This window comes from Cimex lectularius, unplaced genomic scaffold (genome assembly GCF_000648675.2).
Source record: "Cimex lectularius strain Harlan isolate CLEC.00 unplaced genomic scaffold, Clec_2.1 scaffold87, whole genome shotgun sequence".
Taxonomy (NCBI): domain Eukaryota; kingdom Metazoa; phylum Arthropoda; class Insecta; order Hemiptera; family Cimicidae; genus Cimex; species Cimex lectularius.
Window position 1 is genome coordinate 680490 of NW_019392768.1, and position 13032 is coordinate 693521.

The 13032-nt window shown below is 35.5% G+C and overlaps 1 protein-coding gene across 9 annotated transcripts in view; it reads right to left on the reverse strand.

The window, feature by feature from the left end:
* LOC106667768 (ensconsin-like) overlaps positions 1-13032 on the reverse strand; it is a 296020-nt gene that overhangs the window by 229334 nt on the left and 53654 nt on the right. The window lies entirely within an intron of this gene.

Genomic DNA, 13032 nt, shown 5'->3' on the forward strand with positions numbered 1-13032 from the left:
ATAAGGGAAGCTGTCACAAAAAAGTGAGAATTGTATCTACACCAGGCCATAAGTACGCTTCACTGGATTTTTGAATGTGATTTTCACTTAAACCTTGCTTTTAGGTGGCTGGTTGACGGTTTGTTGTTCTATAGCTCGAAGGATCTAAACTACAAGTTTTCTATTTTCATTTTACTGTCGAGCGGGATCGGCCGACCAGGACCAGGTCCCCGCCGCGCGCCCGCACCCACTCATTCAGCTCCATCATCTTCTGAATTTTCATGGTTGAAGATAATCAAAAAGAAACGTTTATCGACTTTAGAAATCCATAGATTATGTCGAAAGCTAATGGATTGTTGCTTATTAGGACAGATTCTAAGTTTATTGGTTTGGAAATGTTTGGGACTTTGCTCAGATTTTTTAGCAGTTTGTCTCTTTCATTTTCGTATTCTGGACATTCAAAAATTATGTGGGAAAGATTTGAAGGGCAATCGCAAGTGGAACAGTTCGGAGACGAAGCCAAACCGATTCTCTTCTTGTAGCTACCCCATAGGCCATGATTTGTCTTCAGTCTAAAACTAGTAGAATAGAACTCCTTTGACATTCCTTCTGGGCTATCGCCTTCCGAAAACCACGGTTTTTTCTTGAGCTCAGGGAACAGTGACCTGTAATAATTCCCAACATTTGTTGCGTTGTATTTTTCTTGCCACAGATTTCTACAAAACTTTTCCAAAAAGTTTTTCCCGTCATCTTTAGGAATTTTAATGTCAAGGGTTGGACCTGATGTTGCAGCCTCCTTTGCAGGTGCGTCCACCGTTTCATTTTGCCATAAGCCTGCATGCCCTTTCACCCAACACAATGCCACCCTTTTTGATGATTTTTGTCTCAAGCATTTTCCTACAGATTTGGGCAAAAATTTGGTTTCTGCATTTATGTTCTGGGGTAATGTTATTTATCCTTTCTACAATGCTTCGACAGTCTGTGGGGATACAAAATTTAGAATCACCCAATTTTCGTATGTAATCGAGAGCGCTATCTATCGCAATTAGTTCTGCTGTATAAACAGACATTGAAGTTGGAAGCGAATGTTGTTCCTTATATTGATGTTTAGGGTCAAAAAGGGCATAACCTGTTTTACCATCGATGGAAGAGCCGTCAGTAAATTCGTACACATGTTCCGGATATATCTCGTTAATGTCGGCTAGGAATTCTTTTTGAACAATATGCGAGTCGAGCTGAGAATAATCTTTAAAAAATGTTGTGTCGAAATTTTTAATTAGTACCTCGTACTCCATCTGATAGAAGGGGTCCATAGGGCTTTCAAAAAGGGAGTAGATGAAAGGACTGTAGGAAGGCCGACACTAGGGTGAGGGATTTCTTTTTTTGGTAAAAGGTAGAGGTTAGAATTTTTTCAGTGAGTGTAACTGATTTATTAAATATAGGACTTTCCTGACAAAAAAGTTTGATAAGGAAGTTGAACGCTAATTTTTTGCGCCTCATTTCCAGAGGGGGCTCACAAGCTTCGGCTTCTAACGCAACTATGGGGGTGCTTGATAGGCCTCCAAGAATTCGCCTTATTCATGCATTCCTAAGTATATCAATTTTCTTTAACAGCGATTGGGAAGCTGCTCCATAAAAAATAGCCCCATAGTCGAATACGGATCATATAGAAGATTTGTAATACAGCATACCTATCATCGGATCAACACCCCATTTATTATTGCAGAAACTCTTTAGAATGTTAAACAGCTGTTCCCCTTTCGACAGCAATTGTTTAATATGTAGATTCCATGTCAGTTTTCTATCTAAATAAAGTCCCAAGAACTTGGCATTGAATCTAACTGGGAATTCATAATCGCTTAGGTTCTCTACATCTCCTAGGTTTATTCGCTGTTTTTTAGAAAAAGGACAGAGAAAAGATTTTTGCTCAGAGATTTCCAAACCGTTTGCGTCCATCCAAACCTTCAGATTCCCCAGCGCTCTATTTAATTTGGCTTTACTGTTTTCAATTGAATCTTCTACAGCGTATATACAGATGTCGTCCGCGTATTGTGTTATTCTGACTTCATCGGAAATAGCTGTTGCCAGGTCGAATTTGTAAATTGCATACAATAACGGGCTCAAAATACCCCCCTGGGGGAGGCCCTTGTATGAGGTTTTCGGACGGTAATAGGAATTTTAGAAATTAAGCATTGCAACTTTATTAAATGCAAATCAAAGACTAATTTATTTGTTTACGAAGGTTAGGAAACAGTAGAGGTCATATCAACAGTGGGAGTGTTTTCCGCAGCGCTGGATTCGAACCCAAGACTTTTGACCAAGTGATGCCGCCACCGACACCCCTACACAATTCACCTATTACTACCGAAACTGATACTAATACAAGTACGTAAATAAAAGAAAATATTTCTTTGTCGAAGCTAGAAAAATATTGACTAGGACATAAGAAAATACACTTATTCGACTTTACAAATAGACAGGTATGGAAATGTAGTTTAAAAGGACACTTTCTATCCCACTTTATTAAGTGTGCAAAGTCTGTCGATCATGTGTCAACAAAATTTTGATTTACCCAGTTTTGCCCGAGTTCAGAAATATCATTTAATTTATGTTATCAACTTACACCAGCAAAAAAAAAAGCAGGCCAATATACAAGGTTGTATGCGACTACATGTCAACATTTTCTTATCTATGTATATCTAGAAAAATAAAAATAATTGAAATGTATTGTACAAAAATGTAAGGAGTGGCGTCGTCAAGCTGCGCTGTGTCCCCGTTGCCAAGGGAACGTATCAACAGTTATAGTTCGTCGGCAGAACGACAGATAGCCGGTGAGTCCACCCAACACGCAGCCCCGATCTACCGACCAACCGACGAATTACACAGACAAGTGAACATTGAAAACAAACTGGAGTTTCCCATTTGCACAACGCTATTAATAAATAGGCAATACGCTATTTAAACTTTTTTTCTTCTCTAATCGACAAAAATTTATTTTCCAGGACCCCGATGGGAACTTTTAGCCAGAAAATGGCTAGTTACAGGAAAGAGCTCAATTGTATTACCTCTCCCGTTGAAAATGAAAAGAGCAATAAAACGAAGCGTGTTCTGAAGAAGTTACGCCCCTTTTACAAATTAAAGATCGATCGGAATCGATACGGCTTATTTTTGACCCCCATTTAGTTTCTAACCAACCTAAAACAGTGGTTATTCGCAGATTGCCAAGAATTTTAATATTGCAGATATGATTTTTATTTAATTTTAAGCAATGATTCAAAAGTTCTGGTTTCCCAAGGAAAAATCCCTATGGCGTGGCAGGAAAGAGGGTGGCAACTGGCCAAATATCTTCTTCTTAATATTTTCTTCCCAAGGAGAAATACTCTACACAACCCATTTAATTGAAGAAAAAAATTGCTCATTAAATCATTGACAATGTGACAATTTTTCTAAGCACACTTCAATGAGGAGTATATTAAACTATTAAATATGATGTATCTTTAATCTTGTAAGGTTAGATGCTATCTTATGCTCTCCCCTGTTAGAATTATTCATAATTACATATTTGAGCGTCCAAATGAATTAAAATGATATATATATATTTTAAAAAACAATGTTCATAATTTTTAAGCAGTTCGACAAGACTATTTACAATCACAGACATAAATAGTTTAATATTCCAAATTATTTCACTACACGAACATTGCTTTGATCAAAAATACAAAAATAAAACGTATAATAAACAATAAGTTTACTGTTTTTCTTCGTATGTTACTAATTTTATTTAGATGTGTTAATCTTTTATTGTTTATTAAACAAAGCAGAAAAATTAAATAGCTCTCCCTCTCTATAAATTCTAATTTGAACAAGAAAATAAGACTATAATAAAATGTTTAATCAGCCATTTATACAAACAAAGGAACTGTTAACATATGAGCATAAACATAATTCGACTATACTATAAGGTCTATACTAGAAATACTAAAAGGGTTTGTCAACTATAAATAATGAAATATTTGAAAACTTCGTTGAATTAACAGACAACAAATGGTCGCTTGTATGTAAAAAATCACGGTTCAGTCAAGAGGATGAAATTTAGGCAAACAGTTTAAGCAATCAAACAAAAAATTCATGAATATAATTTTTCAGCAAGAAACGAAGAATACCTTATTAAGAAAACTTTAGACAATAATACATGGGCAATGCTTAGCCAAAAAGCAACTGTGTTAAACAAACGGTGTTGTAATAAAGAAATTGTAACAAACAATATTGTCAATTAAAAAACAAAAACAAAAAAAACACGAATTTTTCAGCTTACAAAGGAAGCCGTGGGTGAAAGGGTCACCCGAATTCTCTATCAAAAGACATTATACCTATCTTCATTTGAACAGACATTTTGCTTTAAAAGACGAGAGCGAAAATTTTTTTTGATTAATTTACCTTATCATTTTACTGAATAAGCGGTTGGGTGATCAAAGAAAAAAAGAGTTAATGAATGTGCGAGCGAGCAAGCGAATGAGTGAGTGAATGAATGAGAAGTACACCTAGTGCGTGAATGAACGTATGAGGAGCAAGATTGAACGAATGTCAGTGTATTTAAAAAAAATCGCAATTTAGGTGGCGAACTACCTCTTTTACTGTTAACGAAAAAACTGAGTGAGTAAACATATGAGCAAGATGAAGTGAAAGAATGAATGAGAGAGTGTGTAAGTGAACGAAGGAGCAAGAGAGTGAGAGTGTGAGTGAGTAAATGAATGCATGGGCAAGATAGCCAGTGAGTGAGTAAACGTATGAGCAAGAATGATGAATAAATATCGTTTTATTTAAAAATATTACAAATTTAGGTCGCGAACGACCTCTCTTACGATTAATGATAGCAGTGAATGAACGTGCAGGCAAGGTGAGTGAGTGAATGTATAAGCAGTAGAGAAAGTGAATAAATGAATGAACGAATGAGAAAGTCACTGAGCGAGACATTGAATAAATAAGCAAGAGAGTGAATGAACCAATAAGCAAGACAAAGGATGTGTGAGTAAATGAATGAATGAGTGAATGAGGAAGATAGCCTAGAGTAAATGAATGAGTGAATATCTAAAATTTTAGTTTTAAAATAGTAGGCAACTGATCAAGACGAAAATGTTGAGAGAAAAATTTATTGATTTTTTTATTTCCCTCAAAATTTGTATTCCAGGTTATTTTGGGGTGCAGAAAACGAATATCTTTGTTTCTTGCTAAAATAATACTCGAACCTACTTAACAATAAGTCATTTGACTTCCACAACGAATGCCGTTTCAACTAACTAGTCCTAAATAGTAAGTACTAGGGTTAATGGATGGTTCGTAAAATTAAGTTGATTAAACATTAGTTAAAACCGAAAGGAACAGCAGCAATTAATGCAATTGGGATATCCTTTTATCATCATCAGGGACATGTCGCATTTTCAATATACATTGTCTCCAAACAAGCTCGATGAAAAATCTTTATTATGCATTTGGTTTGGAAATTTTGAAAACTCCTTTTAAAAAATATTGTTTGTAAATAATAGATCCTAAGAGAACTTGGAAAATTTGAAACTTGAATTAAATGCAGTAACCTATACTTTGATTCTGATCATCCTGGTCCGTCAATTCTCGCTGGTTTTGAAGGGTCAATAGAGTAACAAAAGCTATACGAATTTTCCCCCAGATATTGACTGTATAAATAATATTTATTTTAAGTCAAAGGTTATTGAATAAGTGGCTTAAAGAAATAATTTTTTACAAAAATCTATAGAAGGATAGATCACGGGTTTTTTTTCTTTAAGACCTGCGCATCCTGGATTTTTGGGTCTACAATTATTTAATGGGTGACCTAACCGGAGCACAGACGATGCTTAAAAAATAAACCGCAGGGGCACGAAAATTAAAAAAACGACCGGCCACAATTTATTTGCGGCCTGTTAACGGGTTTCTGCCGAGAAAAAAAAATCGTCCATTTCTAGTTTTCCCAATTTTTCTTGCAATGTCCAAATTGAGGTGACAGTATGTGGCTGATTAGAGATGAAAGAAGGCTATAAGACCACAATTTCTGACTGATAAAATCAATTGTACATACAAGAATACAATGATTTGATATAATCTATTAAAAATAGCTAAAAACAATCATATAATTTACCAATAATCAAAACAGATAAACGAATGTACAAAAATTAAATTAAATTGTAAAAAAAGAGATTAAATAAATCATTATTAATAATACCCAAACGCGTATATAATAATACAAATGTTAACTATTACTAAGCAGAAAAAATAAATTTTTTTTAGAAATCAACTAACTAAAGCAGAAGTACAAAATATAGATAATTTCGCAGAGAACAAACATTTCCATGATATAACTTAAACGGCCAATTTCGTGGGTTGTCAAAAACAACTGGTTCATCTTGATTTATTGTAATATTTTTGGTTTCTTAATTTTTCTAGCTTCTTTCAAGCTCAATTAGTATTCAGGGAAGTTTTACCAGTTAACTGGACGAAACTAAATTAAGCCTAAAAGGCTCAAATAATTTTGATTCGCCCACACATTTCTGGAGCATTCAAGTCAAATATTATTGGGCCACACAAAGCGACAATCAACTTTAGAAAAAATATTCTTTCAAAATGAGAAAACGTAGAATAAAATTTTCATAGTAAGCCCTGAACCGGAGTAAAACTTGTTGTACGGCTCATGAATACAAAATCGACACACTTCCTTTCAAGACAGGATGAAGTGGATGAGTCAGTTATTTGTTTACCAGTTTAAGAGGTTTTTAATAATTATTTATGAATTGGGCTAATGATTATTTTAAAACGGGACCAGACACGAAAGAGAATAACCAACCTGGATCATCAGACACATCTTTTGCTTTAATTTTGCGAAGCAAATTACGTACATTAAATATGAAAAGTATGAGAGGAACTATATAAAGTTAATAAAAAGTGATCCTGGTAAATAGAATACATTATTTTTTATTTTATTTTTTTATTATTTATATAAACTGCCCGTCAAAAAAACCGTCCACCTGGTTTTTGCACGAAAAAAAATGGCCAAGTTATAATATATGTAATATTTTCACAGACTTGCGCTTCAAATTGAGCCGTGGAGCCAGAAAATCGTCCTTGGAGCAGGGCACTGTAGCAATCGATGGGAAATTTTAGTAAGCTTTCAATTCCACCTTCCACTTTTCCCCATTTCTGAGAGTTATTTTAGACTTTTGAGCTTAAACGTGATTTATTGATTGTTTATACTCATGGAAAAACCGGTTCACTATCTCTCTCTCTCCATTTTACCATATATAAACCTATTGTTTTAACATTTTATTCGATGCCAAACTGCCACAACACCCGTGAAATGGGAAGGAAAAGTTGAATTTCCGTTTTGAGGCAAACAAGCGTTTATCGACAGCAGAAGAATTCCGCATCCCAAAAGGTCAAAGTAAGAATTGTCGCTACCCCGTTCACTTTTTTCAAAAAGTCCTAGGGACAAACGTTGTAAAGGGTAAAATTTGCAAAAACATGGCATTTCAAAATTTATACATTCTTGAAAACCGGAGGGTGATCGCTTTTTTCCATGATCACCATGTCCAACCACGTTTTTTGCACAAAAATCGAGAATAACTCGAAAACGGTTGAGAAAACGTGCAAAGTGGAAGGTGACCCAATAGAAAGATAATTAAAATTTCCTATCGATTTCTGTATGGCGCCGCTCCATGACGATTTCCTGGCTACACAGCACAATTTGAAGTTTTTATAAAAAGTAGAAAAATTAACATGTTATCGGTTTTTAGAGTTTACTGACGATCACTTAAGCTAGGAAAACATTTAAAAAGCCGTCTTGTTTTACGTAAAACCGTCTAATAAACGGAAACTAGCGCAGGTCTGTGACTTAAAACGCTGAGCAAATATACTTTATAAGTTGGTCATCATTAATTACTAGTAAAAAGTGCAAATGTTAGCATGTTTCCGAATTTTTGAATTTCCTGCTGAATCACTGAAGCTGAGAAACATTTAAAAAGCCATCTTGTTCAGCATAAATGTTTCTAAAGCAATGAGACCTAGCGCAGATCTGTGACTTAAAAGGCAAAGTTGGATATGTTTTCATGCAAAAACCAGGTTGTCGGTTTTTTTTTTTTTTTTTTTTTTTTGGGGGGGGGGGGTTGGGGTATATATATATATTAAATAGGGTATTGAAGTTATTCTGTAGACTGGATCGGTCTTTCCTTGCTGTTTTGTTTTAGTTTCCCGCCATTTTCAGTAGTAGGCCTGTGTTTTTTCCCTACGTTCAGTTTCTTTATGAAAGGTTAATGCTGGTCGACAGAGTAATACTTGTCTATTGTTTTGTAAATTTTCCAATTGTTCTTGTCTTCTTAAGAGCAGTTGATATGTATAATTTATCTGATAAACTTGCCTAGTAGACAGAAACGGAAAGGATAGGCAGAGCAAAAATCGAAAATGATACCAAAAAATGCGTATTTAATATTTTTTAGTCTAGTTTCAAAGTTTTACTTTTTTTGGAGAAAAATTATACAGGGTACCTCAGGCCCAGTTCAACTTCAAAATTTCTAATACCCTATACGTCCTAAAAGTCCCTGTACGAAGTCAAAAGCCTCCGAATTTTAAATTCCTTTAATGCAAAATAGATTACAGTTCTACCGTTACGGAGAAACGAAAATATGAGTAGTTCTGACGTACGACATGAGGGAAAACTTTAATTTCTTAAGTACCTTACTATAAAATGATGAACAGTTAATCCCCCCCCCCAGTTTAATAATTCCCCTCGCTGGATTTGGCGATATGATTCAAGCCTTGGCAAACACAATCACCGCCCGTGACCAGAATGAGCCAGCCTTTGGTTTACTGCCCTTTGCTATTTCCGGGAGCAGATGGCTCGTTCTGAATGATAAAAAGTCAAAATGAATTCCGATTAGAAAACTAACTTTACTGTCAGCATGAGCCCGACAAACGATACGGGTAAATCTAAAGTAGACACAAAGGGTTAAAGTGTACAAAAACAAAATCAAAATGAATGAACCTTGACTGTATCAGAACCAAATTGTTTTCTAGTTTTCAAGAAAATTACACGTTACAAAAAAATGTGACAGATAGAAAACCACTATCCAATTTTCACGAAATGGAAGGTTAATTAACATGTTAATAAAAATTTACCATGTTAATAATAATTTACATTACATTACAAAATATTGTTCTGGACAGAATGGTGACATGACATAAATTCAGATTTTCCCTAATATCATTGCGTAAAGCACTTAAGTTACTTTTCCCTTACTTAGAACTTTTTGACATCTTGAGAAAGGTTTTTTTAGCACGCAGTTATCCTTAATTAATTAATTAAATAATTAATTTGCAACCTAATACAGTAACAATAACTTTATAATAGTGAATAATAGTTGAAATAGAGTCTAAAATTGTTTCGACGTGATTGAGACGACAGACTGACGTAGAACAGAATAGAAGAGAGGAAGGCAAAGAACGAATGAGAGAGAGAGAGAGAGAGAGAGAGAGAGAGAGAGAGAGAGAGAGAGAGAGAGAGAGAGAGAGAGAGCGCGCAGAGAGGCAGTGAGAGTGCGGGGAGGGGGGAGTGTGGGACACAGAAAGAGGCAGGGTGAGGGATATAAGGAAAAAGATATAAAAAGAGAGAGACCGAGCAGAGAGAGCGCGAAGAAGTAGAAATAATTATAGAGCGGGAATGAGAGAAAATGAGAAGGGTGAGAGAGGGAGGGAGTGTGGGAGACAGAAAGAGGCAGGAAGAGGGATATAAGGAAAAAGGTATAAAAAGAGAGAGACCGAGGAGAGAGAGTGCGAAGGAGTAGAAATAATTATAGAGCGGGAATGAGAGAAAATGAGAAGGGTGAGAGAGGGAAGGAGTGTGGGAGACAGAAAGAGGCAGTGTGAGGGATATAAGGAAAAAGATATAAAAAGAGAGAGACCGAGGAGAGAGAGTGCGAAGAAGTAGAAATAATTAGAGAGAGAGAGAGAGAGAGAGAGAGAGAGAGAGAGATAAGGAGTGTGGGATACAGAAAGAGGCAGGGAGAGAGATATAAGGAAAGAGATATAAAAAGGGAGAGACCGAAGAGAGAGAGCGGAGAAATTGAAATAATTATAGAGCGGGAATGAGGGAGAGAGAGAGAGAGAGAAAATGAGAAGGAAGGGAGAGTGAGAGAGATAAAGAAAAAGAACGAAAGAGAGACAGAGGGAAATACTGAGATATAAATAGAGAATGAGTTAACGCAAAAGAGAAACAGCCAGACAAAAAAATATATATATTAGACCATCAGAAAACTAATCGACAAAACATAAAGGCAGTCATACACACCACATACTCACGCGCGCCCACATCAAATAACAGTTAATTACCAATACTGCACATCATACATCATAGTGTGTTTATTATCTGAGGGGTGTGGGACGGTGGAAAAGAATGTGCCTGAGAGGTGTGTGTGTATGGACATAGAAAAATCTTCTCAATATGATTTTTAACATATAGTCTTGAATTCTGACAACAATACAGTTATATTATTTGTTTTAGAGCCTTCTATAAATAAACAACTTAAATTTAAATCTTAAATATTTATGTAGTTGGCAACCGACATTGAAAAACTGCGTTTTCCTACTCATATTGTGAACAGACATATGGAACAATTAAATTAACTGGCATTTGTGTTAATTATAGCTGTTTCGGCAGATGAAGGTTACGTGTTTGGCCAACCACCAGTTTTGTGTTTGTTACACCTTCTGGTTTTTCTTATAATCTATACATAAAACTGCCTTCTAAGGCCATTCATTACATTTAATTATTTGTAAAATTTGAAGAGTATAAGATGATCAAATAATTTGGTTTTAGGGGGAATACAAATTAATGTTCGATTTTGCCGAGGAGTTTTGTCACCGTGTAACTGCAATTAAATTAGGAAACTTTTAGCGTTAATTAACAAATGTTTAGGTGCACGATGTCCCCAAAGCAACAGGTTTTACTGGAATGAGTTTCATTATGCCTAGCTGCCTATGATGCTGCGATACCCCATCACCTCCGGACAATAGGATTTTTTACAGTATCGAGCTCGATATTAAGTTCAAACATCATTTAAAAGCGTATTATCGATTTCTGCGACCGACCCAGATCTTTCGTGACCACGACCCCAAGGTTGCGTCCTTACCAGAAACGCGCAATAACCACGCCGACGGATTTGGCGTGACACCCTCCCCCGTCATTCCGCATTATCACGGTTTCGGCGGATTTTCTCGGCTTTCAAAAATTGAGAAACACCAGATTTCCAAATCTTATTAAGAGCTAAGAATTCCTCTGACAAAACGTACGAAAAGTGTAACGTTCTACCTTCAATATCAACTTTTGGAGATCAATAAAATATGGGGGAGGTTGAAAGTGTTCGGCTAGTTTTACCAGTATAATGCTTTCTTATTATTTTTGTTTTCTCTTGAGGATATAGAGATAATAAATGGATTTTGAACAATTAAGCACAGTCATTTCTTTACTTTATAGCACTCTGGAGGACGAAACTGAGTTTTTACCGTATCCACTCTGCAATTCTGACCCTGCTTCTTCAATCTACCACCTCATCCGAATCAAATAACATTTATATAATGGAGAAACTTTCATGCAGTAGAAACCGTGAATACTGCAGTAACAGACGTTTATAGTATATATTAAAGCACTCCAACAAATGGAATAGTGTCGGAGCAGTCTTACTTATTTAAGAGACGAATAGTATGGGATAGGTTAAGACGAAAACCGCAGGTCTTGCAGTAATGTGCCAAACATGCCAAAAATAAATTTGTCATTAACAATACAAACATAATACGTTGCCAATAGACAAAACAAACCAAAGTGACCAGTACAAAAGTCAGGAAATTTTTTTTATTGTTAAACTACGAGGAAAACAGTAAGTGTAGGTTAGGGCCAAAACGGTGTGATGCCCCAACGCCATTTTCTATGCTTTTCGATAATGTCCCAGATATGACAAAATAAAATATTTTATTAATAGTACAAACAATACAATCATCTTACATTTCCAAAATACAAAATAAACCAAATCGAACAATGAACAATTTAAGAAATACTAATTTTTTCAATGTTTTTTTAATTATTTAACCACTAGGAAAGATTCACACACCTGACGCCATTATCTATGGCTTGTAATATCCCAGATATGCCAAAATAAAATTTGTTATTAAAAGGACAAATAACTTCAATTAATTAGCATTCCCAATAGACAAAAAGACGAACAGTAAAAAAAAATCAAGAAATTTTACATTTTTCGTAAACGGTTTATAATAGGCTTAATGTAAAAGACGACGTTTTATAAAGTATGTTAAATCACTCTAAAAGATAGAATATTGCTTCTAACGCACATGCCCAATAATCCAGACCTTGCCCCTTCACATTATTCTTCCTCCAATCTTGTATGCACAATGCACCAATAATGGTCGCGATGCGTGGGTCGTAAAGCGGCCGACTCCTAATCTAATCTAATCTTTAATCTTGAAAAAATAAAATTTAATACTGTAGGAGAGAAACACTGGAGTAGAAGATGTTTTAGGGATGGTCACCTCGCTCCTTCAGACGTCACCTCGACCCGGCAAAGACCCACTTCCTTAAGAAAACAACTATTCATACACTAAAATACTTAAACGTTTAGAAGGCTTGTAAACAATCTCGAGATACCAAATGACCATCTAGGTAAGCTTCAGCTTTCCGAAGGGTGAACCCAGTTCTACGTTATTCACCCAATAGTCCTGGACCTTGCTCCTTCAGACCTTATCCGAGCGAAGACTCAATACAAATGGAACATAAATGAATCAAAACTGTAGCAAAAAAAATTTAATCAATACTACTTAAATCCGTTCGATGTAGTCATTACACCGTATACACCTAATTAAGACCTTGTGCCGTCAGGCTACTCAACAACTCAGCCTCCTAAAAAAGTCTTTCGCTAGTAATGTAAACACCAGAATAATCGACTTTTTAACAATGTCAACGTCAATATAGAAAAAGTTTCACAATCA